Source organism: Bubalus kerabau, chromosome 5, assembly GCF_029407905.1.
Source record: "Bubalus kerabau isolate K-KA32 ecotype Philippines breed swamp buffalo chromosome 5, PCC_UOA_SB_1v2, whole genome shotgun sequence".
NCBI classification, from domain to species: Eukaryota; Metazoa; Chordata; class Mammalia; order Artiodactyla; family Bovidae; genus Bubalus; species Bubalus kerabau.
This window is the reverse complement of record NC_073628.1, coordinates 115,461,932-115,485,862: the sequence shown is the minus strand read 5'-3', so window position 1 is coordinate 115,485,862 and position 23,931 is coordinate 115,461,932. Positions and strand designations below refer to the sequence as shown.

At 38.0% G+C, this 23,931-nt stretch overlaps 1 protein-coding gene and 1 long non-coding RNA gene across 5 annotated transcripts in view; both read left to right on the top strand.

Moving 5' to 3' along the window:
* ABL2 (ABL proto-oncogene 2, non-receptor tyrosine kinase) overlaps window positions 1–23,931 on the top strand; it is a 110,737-nt gene that overhangs the window by 5,660 nt on the left and 81,146 nt on the right. The window lies entirely within an intron of this gene.
* LOC129653281 (uncharacterized) overlaps window positions 18,270–23,931 on the top strand; it is a 40,284-nt gene continuing 34,622 nt past the window's right edge. Inside the window, exon 1 of the long non-coding RNA XR_008715040.1 lies at window positions 18,270–20,475. This is a non-coding gene — a long non-coding RNA (uncharacterized LOC129653281). The remainder of the gene's footprint in view (window positions 20,476–23,931) is intronic.

The window sequence follows — 23,931 nt, the reverse complement described above, 5'->3', positions numbered from 1 at the left end:
TTTACATTTTAAATCTGTTTTCTCTAAGTCTATTTTTCTCTCAAGCTACTCTTGATTATTAAGGGACTTTTAAGAAAGCAGCAAAAAGAGAAATTTTGGGACTCTGAAATCACCTTAGGCCTGCCTTCCTTGAGGTTAAATGTTATCCTTTTAGGATGATTGGTTTTATGGCTCTTTTGTACTGGTGTTTTTCTTCCTTCAGAGAAGTTGAACCAGAAATACAAGGCAAGGCAAATGTAAAGTTTAGGTTGAGACCTCATTTTAAGCTGGCACATTTATTCGCTGCTGCTGCTAAGTCACTTCAGTCGTGTCCGACTCTGTGTGACCCCATAGATGGCAGCCCACCAGGCTCCGCTGTCCCTGGGATTCTCCAGGCAAGAATACTGGAGTGGGTTGCCATTTCCTTCTCCAATGCATGAAAGTGAAAAGTGAAAATGAAGTCGCTCAGTCGTATCCGACTCGTAGCGACCCCATGGACTGCAGCCTACCAGGCTCCTCCGTCCATGGGATTTTCCAGGCAGGAGTACTGGTGTGGGGTGCCATTGCCTTCTCCGAGATTTATTTGCTAGTTAATATATAATGACTTTTTATATTGTAATGTCCTTCATTTAACATCCTTTAAGACCTTTTTGTGTCTCCTTACTTAATGTTAACCTCATGAATCTTAACAGGTTTCTTCTGCAGTAGATAAATTTGAAGTTTCACTGTTGATACTTCACCTAATTATATAGAGCTGTTCTCAGACTTTTGTGTGGAGACCCAGATTGCTGGGTCCCACTCTTGAGTTTCTTATTTGGGTCCGAGGTGGGATTTGAGAATTTGCATTTCTAACAAATTTTTGGTGTTGCTGGATGCTGCTGGTTGGGGCCCCACATTGGGAACTGTTGGTAATGTGAGAGTAAGAGGAGTGGTGGATCAAAAGCAATTCAAAGATTGTCAGTTGTCAGAAGGCATAATGTATTGACTCTTCTACTTAAAATTGGTTTATAATTCCCTTTGTTCCAAGTCTGGTGTCCACATGCAAGTGTCCACTGGTCTTATACCACCTTTTTGTCAGGAAAAGATGCTTTGGCCTCAACCTTTTTTTTTTTCTTAATCTCTAAAAGTTTATATGTTGAAATTCAGTTGAAAGATGCACTTTTTAAAGAATTTTGTGTCAGGAAAAACGGAGGGAAGAGACATAGGGTTCTGCTGATAGACCTAGAGTGGGCCCTAGTCCCTGGAAGAAGCCGTGAAGAATAATTGCCACTTATTGAGTGCTGCTGTGTGGCAAGCATGTTCTAAGTACTTAATAGCAGGTTTTTTTTTTTTTTTTTTCACTTAAACTCCATAAAATCCTTCTGTCCAAATTGAAAAAGATTAGAGGCCAAAGATGGGATACCTGTTTGTGATTCTATAGGTATGGTATGATGGTGCCTAGTTTCCTTTTGAGGTTTGTGTTTATGTATTTGTATATGTGTGTATATGGGAAGATTATTAGTTTTTTTCTTTTTACCCCATCTCTCTTGAGACCAATGATGAGGTTTTCAGCATGGGATACCAGAGTTGGGCTTCCCAAGTGACTCAGTGGTAAAGAATCCACCTGCCAGTGTAGGAGACAAGGATTTGATTCCTGGGTCAGGAGGATCCCCTGGAGAAGGGAATGGCAGCCGATCCCAGTATTCTTGCCTGGAAAATCCCAGGAACAGAGGAGTCTGGCAGGCTATAGTCCATGGGGTCGCAGAGTTGGATACGACTGAGCGACTGAGCACACAGGAGACCGGCATTAGATCTGTATATTGACTCTGTGACTATGGATTGAGACTTAGGTACCATGGTCTAACACAGGGAGCGGTAGGCAATCACAGTACAGTTTGAAATCTCATGATAATGTTGAACTACCGGCTTAACCTCTAGATTTAGTATTACTAACATTTCTTATTTAAAGACTGACACCCCCATCCCCGTTGATAGATTATACCTTTCCTTTTCTCTTTGTATTGGTATGTTGATAGCCACTTAAAGTGATCTGTTTATCATTGCAATATGCAACTTATAAGGATGTTTCTCCTTTTTAGGTAACATGACAATCTTTTTGAAAAAATTAATGTGACATTCCAGAGTATTTTCTGTATTTCTATGTTCAATTAATAGTAATTGCCTGTGTTAATGTTGCAAAGAGAATTTTTAGGTACAATTTAGGCAGAATTGTTGTCTCAAAGAATGATGCTGTTTTAGATACTGATTAAGACGCTGATGAAACAGTTGAAAAACTAGCCTTGTTTTGTGTGTCTATGTGTGGAGAAGTACATGTTTTATATAATAACTCTTGGTTATTAATCTCTGCATTTTTGGGTTGAGGGCATAACTTTAGTCTATAAATTTGTGATTATTATACTAATTATAGTGATTTTTCAGTTCAGTTATTTTCAATTGAACTTTCACTCAAATGTACAGATTAATATACCCATTAAATATAATACCATGCCAAGTATAATTTTGGTTGCTTAAAAAAAGAACTATATCGAGCCTTTTCTGTCTCTTTGCTTCCTGGTGTAACTGTGCTGAGTCTGTGGTGCTGGTACTTCAGGCTCCTCTGTAGTGAATTCTGCCAGGATTGGCTTTTGATTCAGCAGAACACAAAGCTCACCAGCAGGCCCAGGCAATTTATATTCCCTGACTTGCTTTCCAAGGAAAGGGAGGGTCTAGAAACCTTTCAGTTGATGTGGTCATAGTCAAAGAAAATGTTCTGTTCTGGCTTAATATACAGTATGTACACAGATAATTTTGTTAACATATTCCTTTCTCTATGCTAATTCCAGCAAATTAAAATAATAGGACTAAAGAGTGCCACTTAGCATCTTGTGGTTCCAAGTAATTACTAAGAAAACATTTTCTAAAACTAACAGTGCTAACCGACACAGTTCTTATCACCCATCTGTTTCTTATGGGGAAGAAAGGTTGATACTTGAAGGTTTTTGTTATGGTAGCTTTCTTTTATTTTGAAATTTGCATTTTTAATTGTATAAAAATCTGTAAAGAGGTACGTGTGCATGCTCAGTCGCTTAGTTGTGTCTGACTCTTTGTGACTCCATGGACTTAATGTGCCAGACTCGTCTGTTTGTGGGATTTCCCAGGCAAGAATACTGGAGTGGGTTGCCATTTCCTCCTCCAGGGGATCCTCCCAACTCAGGGATTGAACCCGTGTCTCCTGCATTGGCAGTTGGATAGTTTACCAGTGAGTCACCAGGGAAGCCTATACATAGTACATATATCTGAAGCATATATAGGTGTTATTTCACACTGTTATTTCTCCATGTTTTGCAGAAAGAAATGTCATTTGTGACTAGCATCTAGAATAAAGCATGTAATTTATTGTATATGTATGCAGTGAGGAAGGTATTAAGTTTGGTAAATACATTCCTGATGTTGACAATTCATAGTCACAGTGCTACATCAGTAGTTGAGATCTCTGAGCATTGATTTTTGGTGAATGTAAACCTTTTAGCTGTGAAAAAGATGTGTTCTATGGATACTACAGAGGAGTTCCAGATTCTCTCCAGATTGCATTGGGACTTGTGTTTAGCTTCTGAATCAATATATGTATTTTTAATTTTGATAATCCATTAGCTAACTCTAAGACCAGATTCTTATGCTATGTTTAATTCTGTGAAACTGAGATTTAACTTTTAAGGAGGTATGAGGAAAAAATATTTTCTTTGATAAATATGTATTTTTACCAGAAGTTAACTTTCTGATACCAATAAACTCTGGTCTATTCAGAAATAGAAATAAAATGCGAAGAAAGCATTTTTTTTTTAAAGGAAGTATTTCAAACATACAGAAAAGTTCATATAGCAGAATGTCCAGGTACCCGTCACCCAGATTTAACAATTGTTAGTTATGTCACATTAAAAAAAGAAATTATAGAGACAGTTGAATATGCTTTGCAGACCTTCTCAAACCCATTCTTCTCTCCTTATCCTGAGGTTAACACTACCCTGATGGTGTTTATCCTTCCCTTCCACATAGTTGGATTTTATTCCACTTGTAATTATCTATAGAGTGTATGTGTGTGTGAACATCAGTTTGTAACTTTGTATGTTTGAAAGATTTACATATATGCTATGCCAGACATATCATCTTGCAGCTTTATTTTTTATCCTGTGTGATTCTGAGATATATCCGTGTTGAAATAATATAGTTCAGTATTCCATTGTATACCACAGTTTATTCAGTTTTCATATTGATGGTAGGTTGTTTCCAGTTTTGCATAAAATAGATGGTTGGAGCTGCTATTTGTTCTGACCAGAAAGCTCTTTTTAGTTATTTTTATCAGAGAAATATATGCGGACAGTTTATAAATAGTCAAAGAATATGACAAGTTTTGGGGGGTAGGGAACAGCCCCATCCCTCTTCCCAGGTTGGCAGTGTCTAGTATGGCAGCTACTAGCCACATGTGACTGTTCAGCAAATGTTCTTTGTCCTAATTGAGAAGAGCTGTGTTAAAATAACACTACATTTTGAAAACTCAGTATGTAAACAAGAATATAAAATATCACATTAATATTTTTATGTTCATTACCTGTTTACATGACAGTGTTTTATATACCAGATTAAATAGATTATTAAAATTTAATAAAAAATTTAACTTCGCTGCCATAATATGTAAAATGACATATTTTTGCTTACATTTGTGGTTCCCATTTCTGTTGGACAGTCTTGTTTTAAATAAGCTCTATGAGAGCAGGAACTTGATCTTGCCCACCACCAGAGCAGTGACGGGCACAAAGCTGATGCTCGATAAATTTAAATGAGTTGATGCATTCAGCAGGTGTAGAGAGGTTTTTTTTTTTTTTTTTTTTTTGTATTGTTCACTTAGGGTGCTTTGAGTTTTCTTTGCAGTTACTGATTGGTATAAAAGTTACTTTGAATTTGGCTTCATTATCCAGTGTATGTTTTTCCTTTTACTACCCTATTTTTAGCTTAACTACACTTTCAAGTCTTAGGATATCATAATGTTTTCATTCTGTCTTTATCATTATATTTGTAATTTTCTATTTTGAAGTGAAGTGAAAGTCACTCAGTTGTGTCTGACTCTTTGTGACCCCATGAACTATACAGTCCATGGAATTCTCCAGGCCACAATACTGGAGTGGGTGGTCTTTCCCTCCTCCGGGGGATCTTCCCAACCCAGGGAGCGAACTCAGGTCTCCCACATTGTAGGTGGATTCTTTACCAGCTGAACCACAAGGGAAGTTAATCCTGTTGTTCGGGAAAATTCTAATGGATTTGTAATTTCTTTGATTTAATTATTTCAAATTATTGATTTCTTGAGATTATTAGCTGTCTTCAAAGAGAAAAGTCATCTTGGCCATGGCATGTGTCAGGATGGCTTTAGCTTTGTTAAATTTTCTACCAAGCTGTTGCTTTCTCAAGTCTGGGGTCATGGTTATCCTTTTATATTTATCTGTTTATTCTTTTTTCTTAACATATAAAATCTTTTTATTTTAAAAATTCTTCCTCTTTTTTTCCTCTAGCTTATTGGGATATAATTAACATAATATTGTGTAAGTTTAAGGTACATATACAGCTGTTTGATACTTTTATATGTTGTAATGTGATTACCATTATAGCATTATCTAATAACACTTCCATCAAGTCACATAATTACTATTTCTTTATTGTGGTGAGAACATGTAAAATCTACTCTTAGCAGTTTTCAAATATATAATATGGTAGTGTTATAATCACTAGTCCGTGGTGGCTCAGAGGTTAAAGCATCTGCCTGGAATGCGGGAGACCCGGGTTCGATCCCTTGGTTGGAAAGATCCCCTGGAGAAGGAAAATGGCACCCCACTCCAGTAGTCTTGCCTGGAGAATCCCATGGAGGGAGGAGCCTGGTAGGCTGCAGTCCATGGGGTTGCAAAGAGTCGGACACGACTGAGTGACTTCACTTTCACTTTCATGCTGCTGTATATTAGATCTTCAAAACTTGTTAATTTTATAACTGTAAGTTTGTACCCTGTGACCAGTGTCTCCTCATTCCCCTACTTAGGCCCTGTTAACCATCACTTTTCTCTCTTGCTTCTCTGAGTGCAGCTTTTTTAGATTTCCACATATAAGTGATATCATACAATATTTGCCTTTTTCTATTCGGACTTATTTCACTTAGTGTGATGCCCTCAAAATTCATCCAAGTTGTTGCAAATGGCAAGGTTTCCTTCTTTCTCATGGCTGAGATATTCTGTTGTGTGACTGTATACACACACGTATTTATCCATTCATCTCTTGATGGACACTTAGGTTGTATTCTGTCTTGGCTATTGTGAATAATGCTTAGTGAACATGGGAGTGCAGATGTACCTTCAAAATCTTGTTTTCAGTTCCTTCGGATATAAACCCAGAATAAGATCATTGGCTGATATGGGACTTCTGTTTTTAAGTTTTTGAGGAACCTCTATACTGTTTTCTGTGGTGGTTGTACCAGTTTACATTCCCAGTAACAGTGCAGAACAGCTCCTTTTTCTCCACATTCTTGCCAGTCCTTGATATCTCTTGAGGTTTTTTGGTGGCTTTTCCCCCCCTTTGGTTAAATGATAGCCCTTCTAACCAGAATGGGATGATAGCTCTTTGTGGTTTTGAGTTGCATTTCCCTGGTGACAGTGATGTTGAGCACCTTTCCATATACCTATTGGCCACTTGTATGTCTCCTTTGAAGAAGTGTGTATTCAGATTCTCTGCCCATTTTTAATTTCTTTCTTTCTTTTTTTGGCCTCATGGTGCAGCTTGTGGGATCCTAGTTCCAGGGATTGAACCCATGCTCTCATCAGTGAAGCACAAAGTCCTAACCACCGGGACCACCAGGGAATTCCCCGCCCATTTTCATTTTTTTACTTTCTTACTTTTTTTGGTTGCACTGCATGCATGTTATTGCGTGCGGGCTTTCTCTGGTTGCAGAGAGTATGTGCCACGCTCTAGTTGTGGTGCACGGGCTTCTCGCGGAGGTGGCTTCTCTTGTTGCAGAGCACAGACCAGCTTCAGAAGTTGCGGCACTCCGGCTCGTTAGTTAAGGCACACAGGCTCAGTAGTTGTGGCCCAGGGGCTTAGTTGCTCTGAGGCATGTAGAATCTTCCTGGATGAGAGATTGAGCCTGTGTTCTCTGCATTGGCAGGTGGATTCTCATCCTCTGTGCCACCAGGGAAGGCCTCTGCCCATCTTTTAATTGAACTGTTTTTATGCTATTGAGTTCTATAAAATTTTTCCTCCTTAAGATTAAGAGCTTGGTACATAGATGCTTGAGAAGTCTGTCTTAAATGATTATTTCTCAATTTTTATGTAATGCACCACCTGTCTGTGGTTTTTGGTTGTCCTTCTAGTTCAGGAAATTTTGAACTCTTTTCCCGGGTTTCCACATTATTTACCCTATTTTCCCTGTTTTCTTTATATTTATAGATTAGTTCTTACTGATCTTTTTTCAATACCTCACCATTTTTTTTTTTTACTATTACAAAGTTTCATCAAATTTATTTTGATTTACTTATGTTGAACTATAGGTATTACATACTCTCTGTAGTTAATTCTTTTCCCTTAGCAGTTTTCTGTGGGTATAATATGTGTGAGTAGGACTCTTGGTTACAAGTGGGAAAGACTAACTGTAGATTATGTAATACACAGAAAATCTGTGTGGAGACAGTGGGGACTCAAGGACAGCAATGCAGTTAGGCCGGCCCAGAGACAGGAAGTGGAAGGCTGCTGAAATCCCAGGCAATATTTATTTATTCTGTCTCTTGTTTTGTCTTCTGTTTGCTCACTTTATTATCTCTTAGACATTTAATTCATACCACAATTTCCTTTTTTTTTTTTTGGTAATCTTTCCTGGTCAAAAGGATGGTCCATATTAAACTAAGGCTTCTTAGTCTCAGTTGCATATTCTCAGGATTGGAATCACCGCTGTGATTGGTGGTCAGATCACCTCTGTAACATTGACATTTTAGGCTGAATGATCTTTTGTGGAAGTTGTCCTGTGCATTGAATTTAGCAGTGTCTTTGGCCCTATCAGCTAAATGCCAGTAGCACTCACCATCTAACTGTAACAACCAAAAAATATCTCTAGATATTGCCAAAATTCCCTTGGAGGTAAAGTCACCCCTGATTGAGAACTCTGATCTAGAGTGTTCTTGACTGCTCTGGGCCTACCACTGTGTGAGAAGGATGTTTCAGAAAAGCCTTGTGAGCTAGGCAGGTCCTCAAAATGTCTGAAAAGTATTTCCAGTTTTTTGTAGCAGCTATAAATTTAACACTGTTTTTCATTATTTTAGGTGTTTCTTTTTAAAATATTTTTTTCTCATTTAAAGTATTTGATATTAATATGTTTCTTATTAAAATCTTAAACTGACACTGTAGAACTTGCTGTTTTTGGTCATTACTCTGAATCTCTAAATTTCTCAATCTCCTGCTGATTTGTTTCTTTTCCTTGAGGGTGAGTGTGTATATATATGTGAGGATGTTGGTTGTTTTAAGATAAAATTTATGAATTTGGTAGCCAGACAGGCATAGGTAGAATATACTTTTTTTGGGGGGGGAGGGGACGCTGCGCGGCTTACATGATCTTAGTTCCCTTATCAGGGATTTAAACCTGGAGTTCTAACCACTGGACTGCCAGGGATTTCTCAGTATTCTGATATATTTAATTTACAGGTAGATAAACTAATGCTTAGGTACATGAAACAAGTTGATCATGGACATGTAGCTTAGAAGAGCACAAAAAATTAGGGTCTAGTTTTTATTATCTTTCTAGGTTTAGTTTCTAGTTAATCTTTAGTATTATTTATGTAATAATATTCAGTGTTTATGTGCCAAACTCCATGCTTCAGATGTTCTCTCATTAGTCCTTGGCAAATAATGAAAACGGGTCTCATACTAAGACATGTCTGACTCTTAATGCTATTCTCCTAACCATTGTGGTTTAATAGTAACATAGTAGCATTGGGAAAGGATTGGGTGCTTGTGTCCCAGACCCTTTATTCTATGATATCACTTAATCCTCAACACAGCCTTGGAAGCTATACATACTTCCTGGTTTTACCTATGAAGGCGTTTAGCTGAGAGGGAGTAAGTATCTTACTTACCTTAAGGCCACACAACTGACAGGAAGCAGAGCCTGACTTGACTTTTGTGGTTTTCCCAAGTTTCTGCTGCACCTAGGGGGAAATATTACACTGATGCTCCACTGTCTTCACAGAGCTTTCATGATAATAAAATAGAAGGAAAAATACAATATAATGTATATCAGATCAGATCAGTCGCTCAGTCGTGTCCGACTCTTTGCGACCCCACGAATCGCAGCACACCAGGCCTCCCTGTCCAACACCAACTCCCGGAGTTCACTGAGACTCACGTCCATTGAGTCAATGATGATATAGTTCACTTTATTAAGGATAATAAATATTACCATTTTGTTTATTTTGAGACTAGTCTTCGTGCACTTGTTTGTGACTCCTTAGGAATTTTATAGAATTGAGTTTAAAAGAAATACTAATAAAAGAGAGCTAGATAATTACTGTTAACAGGAAAATAGTTTTTAAAAAAATCATATTTAAGAGATTATTATTTATCCTACCAGGAATGACTTTTTGTTTGCTCCCTCATCTTGATATAAATAGTTTTAACACTTTGTAGTTCTTGAAGCTTTTGGATTTTCTAGTTGAGTGCTTTCGATTATAACAGCAGTCAGTGCCATTTATAAGTATGCTGTTAATATTGTGGTTGCTGGTGTTAGACTATGTAGGTTTAAATCCTGGATTAAATTTATGATTTAACATACCAATATTTTGATGTGAGTGGAAAATAAATAGCTTGCTGGGGTAATACATAGTTGCTAAGGTCTCTTAGGGTTCTGAATTTTTTATGTGTATCTGTTTCCTCATCTGTAAAATAGTCATGTGAAGTAAACCCTGCCTCATAGAGTTATGAGAATTAAATAATTATTATATGTAAAATGCCCAGAGGGTATGTGATAAATCTTAAGTCCTCAAAAATTGGGTTTCCCTGGTGGTTCAGATGGTAAAGAATCTACCTGCAATGCAGGAGACTTGAGTTTGATCCCTAGGCTGGGAAAATCCTCTGGAGGAGGGCATGGCAACCCACTCCAGTATACTTGCCTGAAGAATCCCCATGGACAGAGGAGCCTGGCGGGCTACAGTCCATGGAGTTACAGAGTCGAACACGACTGAGTGACTAAGCATAGCATAGTATGTTTTTTTAAAGTTGCCTTTCTAACATGTTTGTTGGTTAATGTACTTAACAATTATGGTACTATTAAGACTGAGATAATTTTGATACCTTAATACCAAGCAGTATATTGTATTTAGGTTTCTTCTGTGTCTAAGTGAAATTCCCAGATTTCAGTGCTTCTGAATATATAGGTAAGTATAATGTATAGTTTTATTTTGGTACAGTTATCAGCATTCTGATTGGATATTTCTAGCTCTTCAGTTAGATCAGTCTTTCCTCTTTCACAGAGGGCACTTCGAAAGTATCCTGAAATGCCTTCTCATTCATATGAATAGAATAGTTGTAGGGGCCTTGAGAAAAAAAAAGGAAATGGTGAAGCAGTGGAGTGAACGCCAGTGAAAGTGTGTGTTGTATGTGGGTACTCTGGGGATCATGACTCTCCACTGATGGGAATCATTGTAGATCTGAGCCTAATGGAAACTGGAGCTAGTAAACCATCAGAAATCAAGACTGCATACTCCATCTTTCTGTTTTAGGGGCTGTAAGGTTTTAACAACTTTTTTTTTGCTCTGTACATCTGTTCGGTTTTTCTTTCTTCCAGTGGCTTTCTCTGTTTCAGCTTGCGGTATATGGAGTGTAATATCTGCTCAGCTTCAGCATGACAGCTCACAGTGTATTCTTTTGGCACTTATCCCTGCTGCTAAATGGCTCAGTCTTTTTCTCTTGTAAAATTTAAGACATTTATTTATTTATTGAATGCTCAGTACCTTTGTATAGTTCAAAAATCAAATGGTGCAGAAGTGTTTCTGCGACCACGTTTTCCTTGACCAGTCAGATTTGGGGAATCCAAACCACCAGTTTCTTGTGTATACTTTCAGAGGTATGGGTGTGTGTGTGCGTGCATGTGTATCCCCCCAGTCCTTTTTTTCTTTAAGACCAATGGAAGCATATTGTGTAGACTGTTTTGCATCTCACTCCTACCCCTCCTACTTAATTTGTCTTAGAGATTCTTCCATGTTAGTAAATAAAGAACTTGCCTTTTTTTTTTTTTTTAATGAATGGCTTTTCATTGTATGGATGAATTATTTGTTTTCAAAAGGTACTGTGTAGTGAAAAATATGTATCATTTTAAACATATGCTAGGAATAGCTATAGAATAAAAGGCTTGAATTGGAATTGCTGACAGGATATAGGGATTTCAGAATAGCCACTTACTGAATAACTGTCTTTACCTTTTTGTATACTAAAATTCTGTGTGCATTTGGTTTTGTTTTTGGATTTTCTTTTCTTTCTGATTTGCCTAATTATGTGTCAGTATCACACTGTTTTAATTATTGTGTTTTTATGATGTGCATTATAGCATGGCAGTTAATAATATATAGACTTCTGTGCTAAACTGCCTTGCTTTAAACCTTTACTTCCTTAGCTGTGTGATCTTGGGCAAGTTACTTAATATCCCTGTAATTCAGTGTCCTTATTTGTAAAATGGAGATAATACCTATCTATAAGGTTGTTATAAAGAATAAATGAATTAATAAACTGCTTATAGATATATAAGCAAAGTGCTTAGGAATAATGTTTGGCATGTTATTAGTGCTGTGTAAGTATTAGCTCTTTAGTGTTTCTACCATCCAGTCTGGCTAGTTCATTTCTCTGTATTTGCAGAATATTACTGGCTATTCCTCCTTGCTTTTTTTTTTTTGTATTAACTTTAGAGTCAGTTGGTTTGTCTAGTTAGGATAGAATAGGTAATGGGTTAGTAACAATAGCTCCTCCCCACCCCAGTCTTAGGGGATTAACACGTCAAAAGTTTGTCATTCACAATATCTGTTCAGTGAAGATCACTGTGTGTATTGGGGGAGGGGGGGTCTTGGCAGAGGTAGGAGAGGGATTCTGCCTGTTTGGAGCTTCCCTGGTGGCTCAGACAGTAAAGCTTCTGCCTGCAGTGCAGGAGACCTGGGTTTGATCCCTGGGTTGGGAAGATCCTCTGGAGAAGGAAATGGCAACCCACTCCAGAACAGAACATGCATCCCATGGATGGACGAGCCTGACAGGCTACAGTCCATGGGGTCGCAAAGAGTCGGACACAACTGAGTGACTTCACTTTTGTCACCCAGAGACCCAGGCTGACAGTCTTACATCATCATTCTAGAATGCTGGCAATTGCATTGCAGAGGGAAGGAGAGATTGTTGAATCAAGTGTTAGTGGAAACTTTAAAAACCAGAAGAGGCATCAGATCAGATCAGATCAGATCAGTCGCTCAGTCGTGTCCGATTCTTTGCGACCCCATGAATTGCATTTCTTATATTTCATTGACCAGAGCAAGTTGTTTCTCATCACATCATGCCATGGGGATGAGGAAGGTGCAGTTTTGCTATGTGCTGGGAGGATGGAGAGCAATAATTAACTACCTTAGTTTGCTCTGTTAGTTGCTAAGTATTAGGTCATTTTTTGTGTTATATGCAACACACTTTTTGTTGTTTAGTCGCTAAGTCGTGTCTGACTCTTTTGCAGCCCCATGGACTGTAGCCCGCCAAGCTCCTCTGTCCGTGGGATTTCCTAGGCAAGAATATAATGCAATACACTAAGCCTTTCCTTTAGAGAGAAGACCCAAATTCTATCAAGTAACTTTGCTGAGCTAAAAATCTTTAATCTCTGTCAGTCAGATTCAGGGGAGTTTCCTTTGGTCCAGACAGCTGTGAATAAAAGATGTTATCAGCTGGTCTGTTAGAAAAGCATCTTAGTATCTTCTCAGGCTCTTTGGTTGTGGGAATGGAGATGTAAAAAGAACTTCCACTTTCAACTCTATATATGTCTATATTATTTGACAAAATTTTTTACAGTTAGCAGATACTGTATAAAGAGAAATATCTTAAAGACAACCTACCACAAAAGAATCCTCTTACATCCTATTTACGTTAATTAAATAATGTTTAAGTGACGCAGCCAGAGCTGGACTGTAATGTAAGACTTATTCCAGCCCACTGCGCTTTCCAGTGTACAAGCTGTCTCTCTTCATGCATGGACTTTGGTGTTACAGCTTTCTAACAATAATATGAATGTAGTTTTTGTTGTTGTTATTTGCAATGAATACAGAAAGGAAAAAAGTTGACTTTGAGGAGGGTAATTTTGGGGAAGATAATGAAATTGAAGAATGATCTAAGACAGTTCCCTGTGTTATTTGTACAAGTATAAAATGTTAATTTATTACAGAGATCTTGCTTCATCTTTAAATAGAAAAGGGGGTGAAAAGCCATATATTTACTACTCGTTTCCTTCATTTCTCTCAGGGGAAAGGAAAAAAATTAGTTTGTTTTACTGTAAAAGTGGTATATTTCATTATAGAAAAGAAAGAACATGAGCAAAAAGTAAAACAAACCCCAAACCCACCTTCCTGTTCCGGTGTGTATCTTTTTAAACTTTGTTTTCATAGTTTGTGTTGTTAACTAAAAAGTATATAAAACGTGTGTGTTTAGTCACTCAGTTGTGTCTGACTCTTTTGTGACCCCATGAACTGTAGTCCACCAGGCTTTTCGGTCCATGGGATTTCCCAGGCAAGAATATAGGAGTGGGTTGCCATTTCCTTCTCCAGTGATCTTCCAGACCTAGGGATAGAACCTGGGTTTCCTGCATTGGCAGGCAGATTCTTTACCACTGAGCCACCAGGAAAACTGTGTATAAAGCATTCATGAAGTTTTTTTGTTAATTAATTTTTTTACTTTATATATTTCAAAACTTGTAAATTTCTCTTTCTAGAACTTCTGTTTTATTTATCCTCATTACATTATTTAACTTTCATGCTTTTGTCTTAGATTTTTGTTATTCATGTTTCCTTAGATAAGTTCTTCACTGAAGCCCTCTTCTGTATTCTTTGGAGCTCATATTAAGTATATTTAAGGCCAGGAAACATTAATGGGAGAGATTATAGAAAAAAGCAGAAGGCATTTCAGCAATTATTTTGGAGTACTGATCAGGATACAGATCAGTCACTATATCACGTACAGTCCAGCGTTGCTTAATTTGCTGATATAAACCAAAACTAAGAAAGTGTGACTTTCTATATGTGTATTTAAAAACCTTTCCCCTTTTTCAGTTCAGTTCAGTCGCTCAGTCGTGTCCGACTCTCTGCGACCCCATGAATTGCAGCACGCCAGGCCTCCCTGTCCATCACCAACTCCCGGAGGTCACTCAGACTCACGTCCATCGAGTCAGTGATGCCATCCAGCCATCTCATTCTCTGTCGTCCCCTTCTCCTCCTGCCCCCAATCCCTCCCAGCATCAGAGTCTTTTCCAATGACTCAACTCTTCGCATGAGGTGGCCAAAGTTCTGGAGTTTCAGGTTTAGCATCATTCCTTCCAAAGAAATCCCAGGGCTGATCTCCTTCAGAATGGACTGGTTGGATCTCCTTGCATTCCAAGGGACTCTCAAGAGTCTTCTCCAACACCACAGTTCAAAAGCATCAATTCTTCAGCGCTCAGCCTTCTTCACAGTCCAACTCTCACATCCATACATGACCACAGGAAAAACCATAGCCTTGACTAGACGGACCTTTGTTGGCAAAGTAATGTTCCCCTTTTTAAGCTGAAGTAAGATATTCCTATGGTCTTAATTTTATTTTGAATAGCACATACTTAGTTTGAGGAACTGGCTCGAAAATAAAAATGTGGAGGAGGACAGCAAGGTTATGTTCTGTTCCCTTTAAAATGTCATGAGTTGTTTAACTTCTTTCAAGAAGAAGGAAGCGTGGGTTTACTGTCTAGTTTTTAGGTGATGATTTATAAAAGAATGGAGAAGGCTATGGAGCACTCTACAGGGTTAACAGCTAATTTGTTACTATACATAGCAATGTGTAGAAATGTAATGGAACCGAGGCTTCCTTTTTTCTTTTCCTTTTTAAAGTATTACAGTTTACTGGTCTGTTGCAGTATAAACAATCAACAATATCAAATTGCATTGAATAATTTTATCCCAATGTGCTAAGATTAATTTAACTGTCTTTAAGTCTTAAAAGGATTTTTTTCCTCACAAATATTCTCCTTTAGGATAGATACAGAATTTAATCATAACATTGTGTATCGAGTATACTTTTGTCTTGTGAAAGAATTTTAAAAGTTGGGCATAGGTAGCTGATAAGTTATTAAAAAAATATAAATCTCAGGAAAGGAAATTTTAGTTAAAATGATAGAAAATGGGGACACATTTTGGATAGAAAGCAGGGATCGCCAAAAACAAAACAGCAAAACATTGTTTCCAAAGAGAACATCTAAGTGGTACAAAAAAACTGAACATAGCCGACTTGAGATGATAATCCTTAGAATCCCCTGCTTACCAGGTTGGCTCTTGACTGGCATCTGGTAACTTGGATTTTGAGAGGGTTTATTTCCACCATTCTCAGAACCGTGAAGAGTGGTTCACTGTCTAAACTGTTAGCACAAACAATGTGGTTTACGCTAAACACCTACTTTCCTTCTGGGAGTCCTACGAAGTAGGTAGAGGGTGTCTACGTGACCAGTCCTAAGAAAATCCTTGGATACTGAACCTCTAAGGAGCTTATTACTTTGTGGACAATATTTTCACATATTGTTAAAACTCATGACTGGAGGAAGCGTGTGTCTTTTGTGACTCTCCTGGGAGAAGACTCTTGGAAACTTGTCCCTGGTTTCCTGCAGCCTTCACTCCATCTGACTTTTCCCCTTGTTGATTTCCCTCTGTATCCATTCACTTCAATAAATCATTACTATAAGGACAACTGTGTGCTGAGTCATCCTAGTGAATCATTGAACCTGGAAGTGATCTTGGGTACCACTGCCCACCCTCCAACACAGCAGTGGATCCGAGAAATTTAAACTGGGTTGTACCGTGCTCATGGAAAAAGCTTCTACATGGAAGCGAGCAATAATGTTGGTTTTTTTTTTTTTTTTTTTTTTTTTAATGTCTAAATAGGGCTTCCCCGGTGGCTCAGTGGTAAAGAATCCGCCTGCCAATGCAGGAGATGTGGATTTGATCCCTGGGTCAGGAGGATCCCCTGGGGGAAGGAAATGGCAACCCACGCCAGTGTTGTTACCTGGAAAATCCTGGTAACAGAGGAGCCTGTGGGGTCACAAAGAGTTGGACACGACTGAGCAACTGAGCACACGTCTAAATAGGGTAGTAGATAGAATAAGTGAAATTAAAAGTAATTTGGGGGTCTGCAGGAGAGGGAAAAAACTCTTAATCTATGAGAAACTTCAGTCCAAGGTTCTATTATTGTGAAAATGGATCTTGATGGCAGGCTATCTGCTAAGGTTCTGTACCTCATAGAAATTTTATTCTAAAAAGAGAACTTAAAATGAGACAAGTATGATGCAATGCACTATGATATAAAAAGCACAGGGATGTTGGAGCTAGACAGATTTCAGTCAGAATTGGGGTTTATTAATTGTATGAATTGTTTGAACTTGCTTATTTCCTCATTATGAGGATGATAATACTGGCCGTGCGGGTGGCTTGATTGTTAAACAAGATGATGTATACAAATCTTCTACCACTATGTGTTGCACATAAATGACTTTTAAGATTGTTACTTTTCTGTTTTTCAAGATTTAGAGAGATTGGAGAAATTTAAAGGGGAGAAAGGAGAGAGTGAAGTGAAGGGTGAAGCTTGTTTTTCTCTTATTGGTTTGATGGGAAATTGGGTAGGAAGGTTAGTGAGGAGAGAAGAATCATTAAGTTTTAGAACATGGAATTTTAAATTTATCTTCAAAATCATCCAGGAACTTTTTATAGTTTAAAAACTAAGAATATTTTAAGTGCAAACTCAAGAAGGGATGAGAGGAGGCATAGCAACTCGATGAATGTGACACTTGAGTGTTAGCAAGTTTCAGTAACTGATTAAACACATCCAGTCTCTAATCTCTCATGAGGAATACTCACTGGTGATAATGGGACAGTTTTGACTAATTTATAGGCATGATTTCCTATTAGAATTTTTAGAACCAGTGTTCAGAAATAATGGCATCTTAAAATAAAATTGTGTAATTCTGGTATATATGTGTTTTTGTTCTTTTTATAACTTTTTATTTTGAAAGTTATGATTATAGAATAATTACAAGAAAAAATGAAGAACTCTTTTACTCTTTGCCCTGTTTACCTCGTTGTTAATGTTTTCTGTTTCTTTTTTAAAAAATTACTTATTTATTTTTGGATGTGCTGGATCTTCACTGCTGCTCAGGCTTCTCTCCAGTTGCGGAGAGTGGGGGCTACTCTCTAGTTGTGGTACTCGGGCTTCTCATTGAGGTGATTTCTCTTACCGTGGAGCGCGGGCACTAGGGCACACAGGCTTCAGTGGGTACGACACATAGGTTCAGTAGTTGTGGCTCCAGGGCTCTAGGGCACAGGCTTATTAGTTGTGGCACACGGGCTTAGTTGCTCCATGCATGTGGGATCTTCCTGGATCAGGGCTTGAACCTGTGTCTTCTGCATTGGCAGGCAGATTCTTTACCACTGAGCCACCAGGGAAGTCCATCCCAGGTTGTCAATGTTCTATATCGGTTGTTTTATTATATTGCCTCCTTTCTTTTCTGCCTTTTCCTCCTTTGCTTCCTCTGCTTAACTAGAAGTATGTATCAAAATCACCTATAGAATATTAAAAAGAAAAAAATGTGTTCCTGCTAAACCAAGGAAAAACACCCTGCCTGGTAATTTGGATAGGTACATCAGATTAAGAATTAGTTCACTGTAATATGATAATAGGGGCTTCCCCGGTGTCTCAGTGGTAAAGAATCCTGGCAGTGCAGGAGATGCAGGTTCAGTCCCTGGGTTAGGAAGATCCCCTGGAGAAGGGAATGGCAACCCACTCTAGTATTCTTACCTGGAAAATCCCATAGAGAGAGGAGCCTGGTCAGCTACAGTCCACGGGGTTGCAAAGACTCAGACACGTCTGAAGTGGCTGAGCCCAGCGCAGCCATCGTAATAGATGTGAGGTGCTAATGTCATTGTGGTTTCAGTTTGCGCTTACCTTGTGATTAATGATGTTGAGCATCTTTGCATGTGCTTATTGTTCATTTATATATCTTCTGAGGAGAAATGTCTATTCAAGTCTTTTGCCCAAAAATAAAGTAGGTGTTTTTGTTGAATTGTTGGCCTTTTTAAAAAAATTTATTTATTGATTTTTGGCTGCACTGGATTTTAGTTGCTGCGCATGGGCTTTCTGTAGTTGCGGCAGGTGGGGCTACTCTTCATTGTGATATGTGGAGTTTTCATTGCAGCGTCTTCTCTTGTTGCAAAGTGCAGGCTCAGTAGTTGTGGTGCATGGGCTTAGCTGCTCCATGGCATCTGGGATCTTCCCAGGCTAGGTACTGAACCTCTGTCCCCTGTGTTGACAGGTGGATTCTTAACCACTGGACCACCAGGGAAGTCTCTGTTGGTTTTTTTTTTTTTCTGTTGATCTTTTTTGAAATGTCTTTTGTTTCTTCATTTAGAATCATTACTCTCACTCACTGGAAAAGACCCTGATGCTGGGAAAGATTGAAAGCGAAAGGATAAGATGAGATGGTTAGATAGCATCACTGACAGAACCTCCTGAGTTCTTTGATCATCTTTATGATCATTACTCTGAACTCTTTCTCTGGTAGATTGTCCCTTAGTTCTTTGGGTTTTTCTCTTGTTCCTTTATCTGAAACATATTCCTCTGTTGCCTCATTTTGTCTAAATTGTTTTGTATTTTTATGTACGTAACAGGTTAGTTATTACATATGTATGTAATAGGTGTGTAACAGGCTTGTAACCTGTGTAATAGGTTTCTCGACCTTGGAAAGGTGGCCCTCTGTGGGAGATGTCCTAAGCGTCCTAGTGCACGTCCCTAGCAGTGTCACCCAGGGACCAGGCACCAGCTGGTTTCAGGCTGTTGTCTGGCTTGAGTTTATGGATTCCGTCTGCAGGCTGCTGAGCTGTAGTTTTCTTGGCTCTAGTGTCTGCCCCCTGGTGAGTGAAGCTGCTCTTGTGCAGGCTTCCTGGCAGGAGGGGCTGGTGCCTGCCCACTGGTGGGTGAGCTGGGTCTTGGCCTTCTGGTGGGTAGGGCCATGTCTAGGGGTGTGTCTCAAGGCAGTTGTGGGCTTAGGAAGTCTTAGGCAGCCTGTCTGATGATGGGTGAGACTGTGTGCCTGCCCAGTTTGTTTGGCCTGAGGTGTTCTAGCACTGGAACCTAAAGGCTGTTGGGTGGGGCCACGTCATGGTGCCAAGGTGTCAGCCTCCAGGAGAGCTCACTCAGATGAATTCTCCCTGGTATGTTTGCTACCTAGGATGAGCCACAGCTGGCTCTCCTGCCTCTCCAGGGGACCCTCCAAGACCAACAAATAGGTCTGGTCCAGGCTCCTATCAATTTACTGCTTTTGCCCTTGGTTCTGGTGCATGAGATATTTACAAGTGAAGTCTTAATTTCCTCTAATTCTGTGGAGCTCCTGCAGTCAAGCCCTGCTGGCCTTCAAAGCTGTATGCTCTGGGAGCTCCTTTTCCTGGTGCTGAACCCTTGGGATGAGTGGTCTCATATGGGACTCAGAATTCTCACTTTTGTGGGAGAACCTCTTAATTTCCAACTTGAGGGTTCCCCACTCAGGGGTGGGAGGGTATGGGATTTAATTATATTGCAGGCCCATCCCTCCTACTTGTCTTGTTGCAGGCCCATCCCTCCAACCACTTGTTGTGGTTCCTTCTTTATGTCTTTAGTTGTAGAGGATCTTTTCTGGCGGGTTCCTGTTTTTGTCATTAATGGTTGTTCTGCAGTTGTGATTTTGGTGTGCTCCTGAAAGGAGATGAGCTTAGAATCCTTCTACCCTGCCATTTTGGCTGCTCTCCTTTTTATGGTATCTTGAATTAGATTTGTTCTATGTTGAAATGCCCCACAGACACTTAGGCTATGTCATGGGTTACTCCCATGAAATCACTGCAGAATACTGCTGAACACAAAGCCTGAGGCTTCAGATACCCTGCTTGGCCATGGGCTTGGCAATGTCCTTCCAAGTAATTTTCCTAATAAACTTCCTTTACATTAAATTGTGTTATTAGAAAACTGTTAAAGGAGATTGATTTTGAATTTCTAAATTGATGCCCATTTTATGTAACAGTTCCTGGAGGAAACTATACTTGAAACAGTGGAAACAATGTTTTATCAAGAAACAAATTTGATTCTGTCTTTCAGGGCCCCCATTGAATTCACAATTATGAAATTTAAAAAAAAGTTAAAAAGTTTTGCTTTGACCATGGGAAAAAATACGCTTTTCAGGTAGGATTGTTAGTGAATTTGTTATGATCAAATACTTAAAATTCAATTTAATAACCAAAAAAAACCTGTTCCTCACCAGTCCACTAGGGGATACTCCAGTGCTTAAGAAGAAAATTGAGTTGCTACGATAGTTTGAAAATTATCTCTTAATAAAATTATTACTTTCCTGTTTGCTTACATTTAAAAAGAATACACTTTTTAGGACTGGTTTGGGTTATTAATTTGACAGTAATAATCATCTTTGGGAGAATTTGCAGCTTTATTAAAGTACAATTGACAAATAGAAATTGTGCATATTTAATTAAGGCATCAAATTGTATGTTTGCTATGTTTTAGTGTATGTTCATGATACAGCATGCATGATGTTTTGATGTTTACATTGTGAAATAAGCACTCCAGTCGAGCTAATTAACATATCCAGCACCTCACGAGGTTATTTTCTTTCTCTTTTTTTTGTGGTGAGGACACTAAAGACCTACTGTCCTAGCAGATTTCAAGTATACAAATACATTTTTAACTCCAGTCCCTATGCTGTACATTAGATCTCCAGAGTTTATTCACCTTGCATAATTGAAATGTTGTACTCTTTGACCAGCATCTCCCTGTTCCCTCCAGGTTGCCTGCACAACGACCATTCTGTTCTCTGCTTCTGAGTTTGACTATTTTAGACTCCATGTATAATTGAGATTATGGAATTTCCTGCATTTTTTATAGTGTGCAAATTCATAATATGATTCGTCAGCTGCTTTTTCAGATGGTGTTGTCTTAGACTTCAAGCACTTTAGAAAAACTGGTTATTATTTCATCCTTAGTACAGGAAAGTAATGGTTCTAATTTATTTTGTAAGTTGTGTTCTTCCTTGGAAGATCAGAAAAGCTGATACATGGTTTTAATTTGTTACAGTTTTCTCCATTATATCATTATAATAACATACATCTTAGCAAGTATAAAATACGACCTTAGTTGCACGTAATGCAGAGGATAATTTATGCTACTGTTAAAGGAATTCAGCAGAGTTTAATATTACCTTGATTTCTTTTTAGTAATTTAAGGAGACTCGATGCAATTACTTATTGCCTTAAAGAAAAATGTATAAAAAGTTGAGTTCCATTTTTAAGTTAGCAAAGACTCAAGAAAATAATTTAGACTCTTTTTGTTTATTAAGAAAAGGTTATCACACTTAGTATTTCAGAAAATACTTTAGTTAACCAAAAATTTATTGTTTTTTCCTAAGCCATTTTTTGATTTTTGTGTGATGTGATTGTATGAGTTTTCTACAAAGCATAAAAGTCATTCCTATGTACCTTGAACATAGATTCTTTTTTGATAGTTGTTTTCAAAGATTTTTTTTTTTTTTAATGTGGACTCTTTTTAAAGTCTTTATTGGGTTTGTTACAATATTGCTTCTGTTTTATGTTTTGCTTTTTTCCCCCTGGAGGCATGTGGCATCTTAGTTCTTTGACTAGGGATCGAACCTCCACCTCCTGCATTGGAAGGTGAAGTCTTAACACCTGGACCACCAGGGAAGTCCCTGAACATAGATTCTTTAAAGTGACTTATCAGATTTAACTCATCAATTCATCTGATTTCTGCTATTTATAAGTACAACAGATGGATGAAATTGTGATAGCATGATTTGAAAATAGAAAGTCAGGCAATCTGGAATAAGAGCAAGTATATATATTTCTCCAATGAAATTGAAAGTGGTATAGGAATTACTGAGAATTTGTTTTAATGTGAGCTTGGGTGATAATTTGATAGGATATTATGATGATAACAGTGTTGTATAGAAGGATTGCACTGTATTTTCTTTTATCTTTATACCCCTGGCAAAATGAGGAGAGAGCTAGAGAGTGTTGGGATAATCCAGCCTTTTAGTTATGCATCTGGTTAGGTTTCCCTGGGGGCTCAATGGTAAAGAATCCGCCTGCCAGTGCAGGAGACATAAGAGACACAGGTTTGATCCCTGGGTTGGGAAGATTTCCAGGAGAAGGAAATGGTAACCCACTCCAGTATTCTTGCCTGGGAAATCCCATGGACAGAGGAGCCTGGTGGGCTGTAGTCCATGGAGTGGCAAGAGAGTCGGACCTGACTTAGCAACTAAATAACAATGCTGGAGCATATCTTAGAATATTCTTTGTTACTGCTGTCCTGGTGACAAAATTTCTGGTAACAGTGTCCTTGGCAAACAACCTCATAGTTACTTAGTACAGATGTTACCACACTTGGTGTTTTGATGGCTGTTTTACCTTGTCTGAATGAACTAGTGAATGTAGTTAACAGCTTGCTAGTGATACTAGAGTAAGAGAATTAGTTAATATGATTCAAGAGTAAGGGAACATTTAAGAAGGAACATAAAACTTCTTGTTGTGCTCTGAGAAATTCCTGAAGAATCTTATTAAACTATCCTAGGACAGGAAGAATGTCATACTTTTACCATTAGTGTTCCATATATTGAAAATAAGAATGAACTGGGAAGGTTATGTTATTCCAGCATTAATATATATATTTTTAGTTAATTTATTTTTTAATTGAAGGATAATTACTTTACAGAATGTTAATTTCTGCCAAACATCAACATGAATCAGCCATAGGTATACATATGTCCCCTCCCTCTTGAGCCTCCCTTCATCTCCTTCTACCTTCCACCCCTCTAGGCTGTTACCTAGCTTTAGTATTACTATAAACTTTTTAAATGTTATTAAAATTAATAGAAAGTTAACATATTAATATAGTTCAAGATTGAAATTAATGCATTAATATAATAAATGAAAAGTTAACACACTAATATAGTGTTAATACGTTAATACAGTTCAAGACTTAAGAGATACACATTTAATCGTCCTGTATCTCGCTCTCTTCAGCCATCCAATTCTCTTCTCTAGAGGCAATCAATATTCCCAGTTTAAATATACTTTTAACATTTATTATTTAAAGGACTTCTTTGGCATGCATGAATAATTAAAGTTGATAGCATGGATTTTAGACTCAGATGTTTAAATTTTTCATTTACAGTTATCCCTCGGTATCTGCAGGGTTTTAGGACCCTCTGCAGATGACAAAATCGGAGGATGCTTAAGTTTATTTTATAAAATGGTGTAGTATTTGCATATAACCTACACATGCCCTCTATATACTTTAAATTATTTTGTGATTAGTTATAATACCTATACATGGTAGATGCTGTGTAGGTAGTTGTAAATACTGTGTACAATATTTTCACCCTGAAAGTCTTTGCTGCAGACAGTTTTGCTGCAGTTTTACTACACAACTACTTGACCATAAAATAACTTTGCCTCAAATGCTAAAATAGCAAAAAAAGAAAAGAGACATTAAAAAGGACCTAATGAAATGTGAAAAATTGAAAACAAAAATTTAAAAGCAGTAGTACTCCTATTATGAAATGTGAAAATAGAAAAATACTTGAATATTATGTGAAATGAGATAAGATTCATT